This window comes from Mesocricetus auratus, unplaced genomic scaffold (assembly GCF_017639785.1).
Source record: "Mesocricetus auratus isolate SY011 unplaced genomic scaffold, BCM_Maur_2.0 Super-Scaffold_100691, whole genome shotgun sequence".
Classification (NCBI taxonomy): Eukaryota; Metazoa; Chordata; class Mammalia; order Rodentia; family Cricetidae; genus Mesocricetus; species Mesocricetus auratus.
In genome coordinates, this window is record NW_024429267.1 from 58,537,251 (window position 1) to 58,549,365 (window position 12,115).

The 12,115-nt window shown below is 49.9% G+C and overlaps 1 long non-coding RNA gene across 1 annotated transcript; it reads left to right on the forward strand.

Annotated features, from left to right (window-relative positions):
* The first annotated feature begins 5,492 nt into the window (after nt 1-5,492).
* On the forward strand, nt 5,493-9,734 carry LOC121137636. The gene is made up of 3 exons (XR_005874923.1): nt 5,493-6,284; nt 8,559-8,792; nt 8,984-9,734. It is a non-coding gene; the product is annotated as an uncharacterized LOC121137636 (long non-coding RNA).
* Nucleotides 9,735-12,115: the final 2,381 nt, after the last annotated feature.

Consider the following 12,115-nt stretch of genomic DNA (forward strand, 5'->3'; position numbering starts at 1 on the left):
GTGCCCACAGTGAGCCTCACTGGAGGAAACTAATCTTTCATTTGTGAGTAGTTAGCAGCTGGAGACAGCATCTGGGTTAGGCATGGGCGCTTGTGTCCATTTGCTCTCTCAGTGCTGGGACTCCATCTAGCCCAGACCGGTGCAGGCCCGTGTGTGTGCTCCTGTAGGCCCCGTGAGTTCACTTCAATGTGGATGTCAGCTGTTAAGGCTTCGATAAGCACGGGTTCTGCTGTGTTTACGGAGTCCTGTTTCCTTGGCGTCCTCCATCCCCGCTGGCTCTTACAATCTTTCCACTCCACCTTTTGCAGTGTCCCCTGAGCCCTGGGGGAGGGATTTGATAGAAATGTCCCATTTAGGGCCGACTGTTGCAAATCCTCTGGCTCTCTGCACGTTCTCTCCCTCTGGGTCTCTGTCTGTGCTGCAGGAGGAAGTCTCTGACGATGGCTGAGCAAGACCCTGACCTAGGAGTACAGCAGAGTGTTGCTAGGAGTCATTTTATTGCTACGTTCCTTTAGCAGAACAGTAGTATTTGGTTTTCCCCTGGGTCCCTGGCCTATCTAGTCCAAAGTCCTTGGCCACCTGAGTAGCGTCAGAGATGGGTTCCAGCTCATGGAGGGGGTCCTTAGATCCCATCAGATATTACTCCCACAGGCTCTGTCACCATCGCACTAATGCGTCTTGTAGGCAGGTCGCTTTTATAGATCAAAGGGTTTGTTGTTGGGTTGGTATTTACTTTTCTCCTTTGGTAGCCTGCAGAGAACCTTTAGGTGTCATGAACACTAGTCCGTAGGCGTGAAGGCTCTTGGTAGGCACCAGCTCAAATTCTCCATGCTCAGTGGATTGTGTAGGTGTTGTCCTCAGCAATAGGATCTTGCCACCAGCTTGTGGGTGGCTATGTACAGCCTTGGCAATAGCCTGGGTTGTTTTGGACGTTCCCATGGGGTCCCTTTGCCCAACCATTCAATTAGATGAAACCTGTTCTCGGTACTGGAAGCTTCATTTGGTGTTGAGAGATGGCTCGTGGGGCCCCATCCCCCCATTACTTGGTACTTAGATTACCGTCATATGTGTATATGCTTTAGGAAGCTCCTACTGTGTTAGGTTTCCATGTGACCCCTCAAATGGCCCTGAGTTTCAGTAGTTCCTCGACATATTCTCCCCCACCTAATTTCATCTTCCCATTCCAGTCCTCTCCACCGCTGTTTATCCATAACTGTCCTATTTCCCTTCCTAGGGTGACCCAACCCTCCCCAGTTCCTTATTCTCTGTCTAACCTCTGTGGTTATATGGGTCGTAGCTTGCTTATTGAAGCCTTAACAGCTGACATCCACATTGAAGTGAATATATACCATATTTGTCCTTTTGGGTCTGGGTTACCTCACTTAGGATGATTTTGTTTTCTAGCTCTGTCCATTTACCTGCAAATTTCATGATTTCATTTTTTTTAAACAACTGAGTACTATTTCGTTGAGTAAATGGACCATATTTTCTTTATCTATCCACCCACTGACAGACATCTCGTCTGTTTCAGCCTCTGGCTGTTATGAATAGAGCAGCCGTGAACATGGTTGAGCAAGTGTCTCTGCAGTAGGAAGGGGATCCTTTGGACTTATGCCCAAGAGTGGCACAGCCGGGTCCTCAGCTTTCTGAGGAACCGCCATGCTTGTTTCCATGATGGCTGTGCAAGATTGCACTCCCGCCAGAAATGGATGTGTGTTTCCCTTACCTCACATCTCCATAGATCTTGACTATTCTATAAGTATAAAAAGCTCGAAGAGCTTTGGTTTTCATTTCCCTGGTGACCGAGGATGCTAAACCTCTCTTTAAGTGCTTCTCAGCCATTTGAGTTTCCTCTTTTGAGATCTGTGCCCCATCTTTTAATTGGATTATTTGTTTTTTATAGTTCTTTACGTATTTTAGATATTAGCTATCTGAAGGATGTGGAGTTGGCACAAATCCTTGCCCACTTTGTAGCCTGCCCCTTTACCTGAATGATGGTGTCCTTTGCCGTATGGAAGATTTTCAGATTCACGAGGTTCCGTTTACTAATCGTTGGTCTCAGTGTCTGTGCTATCAATGTTCTGTTCAGAAAGTCTTTTCCTGTGCCAATGAGTTCAACGCTATCCCCACCTTCTCACTGATCAAGTTCAGGGTATCTGGTCTTGTGTTGAAATCTTTGATCCGTTTGGAGTTGAGTTTTGTGTAGGGTGGTAAGCACGGATCCGTTTGCGCTCTTCTTCATGCAGGTGCTGATCCACTTTGGTCAGCACCATTTGTTGAAGGTCTGGCTTTTTCCCCCCCAGTGTGTATTTCTGGTTTCTTTATAAAAAAACAAACAAACAGATGTCCATAGGTGTGTGGTAGGATGGCTATTTTCAATATATTAGTCCTATTCATCCATGAGCAAGGGAGATTTTCCATCTTCTGATATCTTCTTCAATGTGTCTAAGTTTTTATCATACAAGTATTTCACTTTCTTGATTAGAGTTACCCCAAGGCATTTTTTTCTTTCTTGTGGCTGTTGTGAAGGGTATCATTTTCGTGATTTCCTTTTCAGTCCTTTTGTCATCTGTATACAGGAAGTCTACTGATTTTTGTGTATTAATTTTGTGTTATGCTACTTTGCAGAGTTCACCAGCTGTAGGAATTTCCTGGTGGTATTATTTTGTCACTTATGTATACAATCATCTTCAGATAAAGATACTTTGACTTCTCCCTTTCCTATTTGTATCCCCTTGATCTCCTTCAGTTGTCTTATTGTTCTAGCAAAGACTTCAGGAACTATGTTGACGAGGTGTGCAGAGAGTGGGCGACCCTGTCTTGTTCCTGATTTTAGTGGAAATGCTTTGAGTTCCTCTCCATTTAGGTGCATGTTGGCCATGGGCTTGGTGCAAATCACCTTTATTGTGTTAAGGTATGACCCCTTTACACCCAGTCTTTGCAGGACTTTCTATCAGGAAGAGGCATTGGAAGTGAAGATTGCCCACCTGATTCCCTGGCCAGTATGGTCAGCAGGTTTCCAGGGAGGGAGGGAAAGAGGGAGGGAGGGAAAGAGGGAGGGAGGGAGAGAGGGAGGGAGGGAGAGAGAGAGAGAGAGAGAGAGAGAGAGAGAGAGAGAGAGAGAGAGAGAGAGAGAGGCAGGCAGACAGACAGACAGACAGACAGACAGAGACACAGAGAGAGACAGACACAGACAGAGATGGAGGCAGAGACAGAGAGAGCCAGCCTCGGGTGTTGGCAGCTAAGACCTAGACACTTATTCTCAGCAGGTAAGCCCCCTGGAGCCTGAAAACTTGTTATATGCTCAACCTAGTGGATTCGAGAAAGAAGGGATTTTGTTTGTTTTTTCAAGACAGGGTTTCTCTGTGGCTTTAGAGCCTGTCCTGGAACTAGCTCTTGTAGACCAGGCTGGTCTCGAACTCACAGAGAAGCTTTTTTTTTTTTTTTGTTAAAGCACCAAAGAAGATGAAGAGAAGAGTTTAACCAGAAGCAGCCCAGCCCTGTAGTGTGCCCTGCAACACTGGGCCTTGGTGCAGGAGTCTGCCTGGACACTTGCACCTTCCTCCTCTGTACTGACAGGCTCCGTGCAAGGGTCCAGGCCTCCCAGATCCTCTGTTCTTCCCCCGTACCCACTAAAGCCTGGACACTCTCAAGGAGCAGGACTGGGTGAGGGAATGTGATTTTTGCTGTGCACATGACTTTTTGTAATTAACCAGCTTTTCAGCGCTGGAAAAGCAAGGGGACACCTTCTAAGAGATGTTTGGCTTGTTCGGAGCTAGGAGTCCTCTGCAGGATTGTCATGCTTACCTTCTGGGGAGCCCAGGGCAACCCCTACTGACAGGAAGATGATACTACAGCCAGGAGAATGTCCCAGGAATACTTTGTGGAAAAGATAGCTTGAGGTCTAAATCGACCTCTTTAAAGGGACCGTCTTCCCAACACATGTGTAAATCATGAACTGCACACCACTTCACTTACAAACTCCAAAGTTCCTGTGTGATACGACTAAACGGTAGCACTTGGCACAACTAAATAAAACATTATAATCCACAGACTTAAAGTGTCTAGAAGCCCTTCCAGGATTTGAGATGAACTCTGGAGCAGTGGGAACATAGTCACCAGCTCTGGGACTCAGGTCACATCAGCCTGGCCGTTAACCCTTATTCCAGCAGTTTTCTTCCACCTGAAGAGTTATTCGTGTGCTCTGTGTGTGTGTGCGTGCACACCTGCTTATATGTTTGTGCATTACAGACCTACAGGTAACCAAGGAAACCAGAAAAGGGTATCAGAACCCGTGGGGCTGGAGTCACAGGGGCTTGTGAACTTCTCCATATAGGTGCTGGGAATTACACCCAGGTACTCGTCAAGAGCAGTGAGCTCTCTAACTGCTGAGCTGTCTCTCCAGACCCCCAAGGTTCTTATTGGTCAGTTTCCTTACTATCAAACAGTCATTCATGTCCAGGGTTCCTATGCAGCTCCGGGCACCTAAATTCCTACAGCACTGCTCTAGCAGATAGGTACTCTGTGGAGATGAAGCCCAAGAAAGAACCCAATGGCATGTTGTCATGGAATATTAGTTGAAGATGTGTTACACTGATTTATGTCGAGGAGCATTTGTTTAATGATGCGAAGATGTGTTGCATTCTTTTATGTTGCGTTTGTTTAACTCTCTGAAGCTGTGTCACTTTGCTTGTCTGAAACACCTGATTGGTCTAAAAAAAAAAAAAAGAGGAATGGCCAGTAGCTAGACAGGAGAGAGAAATGGGCGGGGCTGCCAGGCAGAGAGAATAAATAGGAGAACAAGAAGAGGGAGGGGCAAGAAAGGAGAGGAGGACACCAGGGGCCAGCCACCCAGCCACACAGCCACCCAGCCACCCAGTCACACAGCCACCCAGCCACCCAGCCACATAGTCACACAGTCACACAGTCACACAGACACACACCACATAGTCACACAGCCACCCAGCCACCCAGCCACCCAGTCACACAGTCACACAGCCACACAGACACAGAGACACACAGCCACCCAGCCACACAATCACACAGCCACCCAGCCACACAGCCACACAGACACACAGACACACAGTCACACAGCCACACAGACACACAGTCACACAGCCACACAGCCAGCAATGGAGTAAGAAATAAAGAAATATACATAGAATAGAGAAAGGTAAAGGCCCAGAGGCAAAAGGTAGATGGGTGATTTAATAGAAGTTGGCTAGAAATAAGCCCAGCTAAGACCAGGCATGCATAAGAAAGACTAAATCTCCGTGTATTTATTTGGGAGCTTGTGGGGTGCTCCCAAAGAGCAAAGAGTAGAAAACATAAACAACTACAGAAAGTGTCTTTGACTGTCTCTTAAGCATGGCCTTCCCTGTAACTATCCCAGTAGGAACAAAGATACATCTGTGTCTTCCTCTTTGGCTGTCAGACTACAGAAAATGACACAATGAAGGAAAATTTCTTTAGAGATGCTGGGGGCGGGGAATGCCTGAAGTGCTGATGCCAGCTACAGGAGGAACATGTCTCCAGAGAGATTTCACACAATTCTGACAGCTAGTCAGACTTGCAGGAGAGACAAGTCCAGACATGGTGGGCAGGGCCAGTTATGAAGACTCTCGCCTTCTGTTTAAGCCTCTGGTTGAGGAGCTGACCCGAGTTTGGATCCCCAGCACCCACGGACAACACTGGACCAGGTGGTAACTGCCCATAATCCTGGTGCCGGGGAGGTAGAGACTGGGGGTCCCTGGGGCTTGCTGGCCAACTAGTCTGCCTCAGTCAGTTCCAGGTTCAGTGAGAGAACCAGAAAACGAGACGGAGAGCAATGCTGACAACCGACACCCACCTCTAGCTTCCGCATGCGCACACGCGTGCGCGCACAGACACACAGTCTAAGCCTCACGTAGATGCCCTGGACACAGACCCAGGGCCACTGCGCCTCAATGTTTGTTCCTCTTCCCAGTGCGGCCACTGAGCACATCTCCCTTCCTCGCTTTCCCCTGTTACTTGACTCCCCGGGTGCCGTATTGGGGATGGGTGGCGGAACCTAGCTTATTGGGACTTCCGGAGTCCAGGTAGACTTTGATCCCAAAACTCTGATGACATTTGGATAATTCGCAGGGCTCTAGAGCAGTTTTGAGGACACAAAAATGACAAAATACAAACATCGCAAACCGAGAGAGTGAGACAAGCCTGGACGCACATCAGAGACCACTGGAGCCTGGAGTAGCCGCTGCCTGGAGAGAGAGGCCGTGTGCTGTGAGGCACCTGGGACGCACCAGGTGAGAGCACCCAGAAGGTTCCGGGTACTGTCTGCAGCGGATGCCAAAGGGGGTGTCTCGGGGGTAGGGTGTGCAGGGAGAGCCTGCTGCATGGACCTTGACCACACAGCGAGCCCATGAGTCTCCATCTTGCTTACCGGGTCATTCGTTGGTACCCTCCCTTCCCCCACAGGTCCCCCTCTTTCGAGTCTTTGCAGAGGCAACCTGGATGCAGTGTGCAGCAGGCGTTAGCGTCTTTAACGTTCTCATCTGCTAAACTCTATGCAAATTTCTCCCGCCCCTTAACGACCTCAGACACGATCCTCCCTGCCCATAGATCGTGGACTGGTCGTTTGTTTGGGGTTATAGAGTGTAAGGTCTTGGGTTTGGGGTACAGGCGGGACCCTGAGGCAGATTGTCCTCTTAGGTAAGAGAGTCCTTAGCCGAGTTTGTTCTTAACACCACGGACAGAAAGCGGCATGGTGGGGGCGCCAGTGAGAGTTGAGGCCCTCGAGGCAGAGAGGGGTTTCCTATAGGTCTCAGAGGAGGGGGGGTTCATGTGGTCACACTGTCTCTGATTCCCCAGTAAGCATGGGGAGAGGGGATCTTGCATTGCCGAGACAGAATTATGTGGGTGTGGTGAGGAGGAGGGCGCACCAAGTTAAGGCGCACCCATTACGTGCCTGTGGGCACGTGTCCCCCGGATGTTCCGGACTCTGGTAACCAGGCACCTGCCGGGTGGAGTCTGTTAGGATGTTTTGGAATCACAGACAGGCTCCCAGTAGAGGGCGCTCGCCATTTCCTTCGCAGTGGCTGGCGGGGGCTGGAGAGAACGCTCAGCTGTTAAGAGCACTGGCTGCTCCGCCAGGTGACTTGAGTTCCGCTCCCAGCACCAATGTCAAGTGGCTCACAGCTCCCTAGAACTTCAGCTCCAGGGGATCCCCCGCTCTCTTCTGGCTTCTGTGGTTACCTACACACTTGTGCTTAAATGCACGCATACACATGCCAACATATAAAAGTAAAAATCCCAAAAAGGAAAGAGAGAAAGAGAGAGAGAAAGAGAAGGAAATCTTTTGCAGGGGCCCCTGGACCGAGCAGGAGTCTGGCCTGGATTTAAACAGAGACCTCTTCATCTTCAGGAACATTTGATCTGGCTCAAATCTCTGCCATATTTGAACAAGGGAGAACTGTTGTGATTGTGGGGGTTCTAGAAGAAGGCCAGCTTATGAGGGTGTCACTGAGGGCTTGTAAACTGAGAACTGTCTCATCTCTGTGAAGGACCAACACAATTACCTGTGGACTCATACATGTGACTCGGAGTGAACAGAAAAGGACACAAAACCTAAAAGAGGTGTCCCCAGAGCTTTAGAAATCTCTCTCACAGCTCATGCTAGCAGAACTGCCCTTCACCCAGCCTTCTGAAGTTCACCAATCTGGACCCGTGAATGTCAGGTTTACATGCAAAACCCATTCCTCGGCAGAGAGGCCTCCTTTTGCCCTGGGCGTGGGCTAGTACAGAAACTCACAACTGGCTGGGCGTTGGTGGCACATGCCTTTAATCCCAGCACTCGGGAGGCAGAGGCAGGCGGATCTCTGTGAGTTCCAGGCCAGCCTGGTCTACAGAGTGAGTTCCAGGACAGCCTCCAAAGCCACAGAGAAACCCTGTCTCGAAAAACCAAAAAAAAAAAAAAAAAAAAAAAAAAGAAAGAAAGAAAGAAAGAAAGAAACTCACAAGTGACCAAAGTGTAGAAAGTTAGTGCCGACGGGATGCTCAGACACAAATGGGACATCTGTATCACACTCTGTCCCCGAGGCTCAGGGATCATTGAGAAAGAGGACATGGAAAGCTGTAAGAGCCAGAGGCCAGGGAAGCGTGGATTGAAACAGTGGGCAGGACAGGATTGCTGCAATCATGAGCTCACAGTAGCTGCTGTTGCCTGCATAAAACCTGGGAAGGATTAAGTCAGTCAGCATTCTGCCTTGGAGTTGGGGACCCTTAGGAGCCCTCGCCCCGTAACTGAGGTGCTGCGGACAGCTGACTGCTTCAGGTAGAGGCAGAGTAGTCAGTTCTTTAAAGGCGTGGCCCGTGGTAGATGATGCTCAGTATGTATACTTGTGAGTATGTGGGCAGCACAAACTGGACTTGGTGGTTCTTTTTTTTTTTTTTTCAGGCACAAAGTTGAGAGTGGGGGGGCAGGGATGCATCTGGGAGGAATTAGGAATAGGAGTGGGGTGAATGTGATAAGAATACCCGCAGCACACGCGGATGTGTTTTGTTCCTCGGTATTCATCAAGGACAAGAAGCTGACCTGGTTTTTGCACGTGGACACTTTGAGCTGCTTTGTTCATACCCAAAACCTGGAAGCAAATGTCCTCCACCTGCAAGTGTACAGACAAGTCTGGGTACGAAGTAATTTGGTAGACTCATTGAGAAACTGTTGGTGTCGTTCTCAAAGCGAGACTCATGCATAGCAGTTGCATCCCCAGGGACACACCCAACACTTCAGGCTTGTGTAAGGACATTACAGGGTGAGCTTGTTTTTTTTTTTTTTCCAACAGCTTTCGGACTTCAGCCTGGCTCTCCCATGCCCCATAGGTTCCCAGGGGCTCCCTTCCTTGGAACAGGCGGGAGGCCTGAATCTCACAGAGCCCAGCTTGTGGGAGGGGGAACCCCCTAACCTCCACACAGCCTCTGTCTAAACCACATTGCTTCTTCTTAGGCCTATGCCAAGCACTCAGTTTTCCTGTGGACTTTCTCTTCTCATGAAGTGAAGCCTGAGTGACAGATCGTCTCAAGCCTTCCTTGGGAGTGTGCACCGGGCACCTCTTAGGTGGTCTAGGTCACCACGACAGTCTGAAGTCAGACTTCTGACCCTACTAACCCTGTGCTCAGCCATACCAAGGAGGCCAGACGATGTTCCTGGAGGGGAGGGCAGGGAGAGTCTAGGAAGGGGTGTCCTACCCAGCAGAGGGCTTTACTGCCTCCAGGCCCTCACTCTCACAGGCAGCCCAGCGTGTGTTTGGAAATCTTCACTCAGGCACTAGGTGGGAGTACAGAGCCCTTGGAGGAGGGGACCGAAGCCCAGATCGCATAGAGCTAAGGCTAGAACCTGGGTCTTGAGACTCCGAAACCCAGTTCTAGACCAGTGTTTCCCACAGAGTCATGCCTGGCTCCTTTGGAAAGTTGGTGAAGTTTACAAGGCTGTCTGTCCCACAGTGGGGTTTTAAAACAACATGGAATGGAATACATGATTACCAGGTCTGTTAAAATAGCCATATTGAAATACATTTGTCAGTATTTGGTTTTTGAGGCAGATTCTCTGTGTAGCCCGCGTTGGCCTTGAACTCTCAACTCCCCTGCCTTAGCGGGAGTGCTGATATTATAGGTGCCCGGCTCAATTGCCATGACTTAAAAAAAAGATTGCAGTACACTGTATGTTACATCTATGTGACTTGTGTGGGGGTGTATCTATGCGTCCATGGTGGACACGGTGTTCAGCAGTTCTGCTAGACAGGCAGCAAACCCCGGGTTCTGCCTGTCTCTCCAACAATAGGATACAGGCGTGCTGCCACACCCAGCTCTTCTTCCTTTTAATTTTTAAAATTTATTTATTTTTTTGTGTTTGAGTGTCTTGCCTGTGTGTATATCTGCACAGTATCCCCTGGAGCTACAGACACTTGTGAGGCACCATGTGCATGCTGGGAGTCTCAGATCTTAGTCCCCTGGAAGGGCAACCACTGCTCTTAACCGCTGAGTCCTCTCCCCCCAACTTTTTATGCGGGGGCTGGCGATGTGAACTCAGGTCCTCGTGCTGGCTCAGCAAGCGCTCTACCCACTAGCCACACCCCTTCCCCAGCCCCTGCGCATGCTTATTAGTGTTTTAAATTCAGTTTATATCAGTAGTTCTGGGAAACAAAGATTTTCCAGGAAGTCGTGAGTGGTGATCTTTTAGGACAGGGGCGTGAAACGGAGCTTTGGTGTTGGCAAAGTCAGGGGTCATATCCCAGCTGACGGAGTGACGAGGAGGGATGACTCTGCTTCCACCCAAGTCTCCAGACCCAGGGTGTGTGTGTGTGTGTGTGTGTGTGTGTGGGTGTGTGTTTGTGAATGTGTGTATGTGTGCGTGTGTGTGCTTGTGCATGTGCGCACATGTGTGTGTGTGAACCCTAGGTTCAGATTCCCTGTGTCACCTCCTGCAGGGGTGTGTGTGTGTGTGTGTGTGTGAACCCTAGGTTCAGATTCCCTCTGTCACCTCCTGCAGGTGTGCTTTGTGTGTATGTGTGTGTGTGCGTGCGTGTATGTGCATGTGTGTTTGTGCATGTGTGTATGTGTGCCCGCGTGTGTGCTTGTGCGTGTGCATGTGCGCACATGTGTGTGTGTGAACCCTAGGTTCAGATTCCCCGTGTCCCCTCCCCCTAGTCTCCCTTGTCTTTGGCTCCTCTCTGGCTTCCATGGAAACCTGTCCATCAGCCGACGGTGGGCACAGTGCTGGGTGATGACACACAGCACATCCCGGACACTTCCCAAGGCCTCCTGCATCCAGTGAGCTGTGGAGCCCAGGACCACACAGGCAAACGCTGACACGGCTCCCCCTCCCAGTCTGGGAAGGCCAGTGTCTCTCAGCTCAGGATGAGCTTCCGAATGAGCTACACACAGGTAGCAAGTGCTTGGGGACAGAAGAGAAGAGTGACCCGATCTTTAGGTAGAGAGCGGGGGGGGGGGGGGGGACGTCCAGTTAACCCACACCCCAGTTCCCTGCTGCACAGCCTGTCGGCCTGTACAAAAGCTGACCCCAGCCTGCGTGACTGTCCTATGCAGCAGAGAGCCTTGAGATCAACCGCTGACCGTGAGCGGTCTCAAAGGCGGTTAGCCGTGAGGGCGGCTGTGCCTCGGAGGCCATGCCCCGCCTCCCCATGCTCACATCATCACCCTGTGGCAAAACATTCCGAGGGCTGTAGTCAGGGTGTTTCAGCCACAGCAGAAGCTCAGGCACCGCCCACGCACGCTAGCGAGGGCCCTGTATCCCCAGAAGAATTACGCCGTGGTTTTGACATCTTCCTGGAGGCTTTTCTAGAGGATTGTGGGAAGAAATACGCTAAGAGGGAGACCTGGTCCACCGTGACTTGGGAGAGGGGTAGGACCACCTGTGAATACAGTTTGGAGGGTGACCCTTGAAGTTAGAAGTCAGCCAGTACTGACAGTAGTAACCCTAGCTCCTGGGAGGTGAAGGCAGAACAAGCATTGAAGGCCGGTCTCCTTGAATATGCCACAAACATTTAAAAAACTGTCTGCAAAGCTCACAGTGCAGAGCCCAGTGGGTGCTCCATTCTCTCTGGAGTGTTTGCTTTGCCAACTAAAAGTTTTGCTTGAAACTTCCCATCATTCTGCTGAGCTCTTACCTTCGAAAAGAGAAGAGGTTATAAATGGAGATTTCTCTCCCGGCCACCAGTTCCCGAACAAACACTCAGAGGCTCAATATTAATTGTAATGGCTGGGCCAACGGCTCAGGCACATTACTGGCTAGCTCTCACAATTAAACTAACCCATTTTTGCTAATCTGTGTATCTCCCACGTGGCTGTGGCTTACCGGTAATGTGCAGGCATCTTATTCCCTTCGATGGCTACATGATTTCTCTTTCTCTGCCTTTTTTTTCCCTCTGTTTGGATTTCCCCACCCAGCTATATTCTGTGCCCTGCCAGCTTCAGGGAACAGTGAAGCCTAGTAGTTAGGCACGTGAGCTTGGTCAGGAGCTGTCTCAGATTGAAAAACTGAGTCCCGTCATACCCTAATGCAAATCTCCTCAACCTCTATGTCTCTGTTCTTCATTCCTAAGGAGGGGTGGGCTAACAC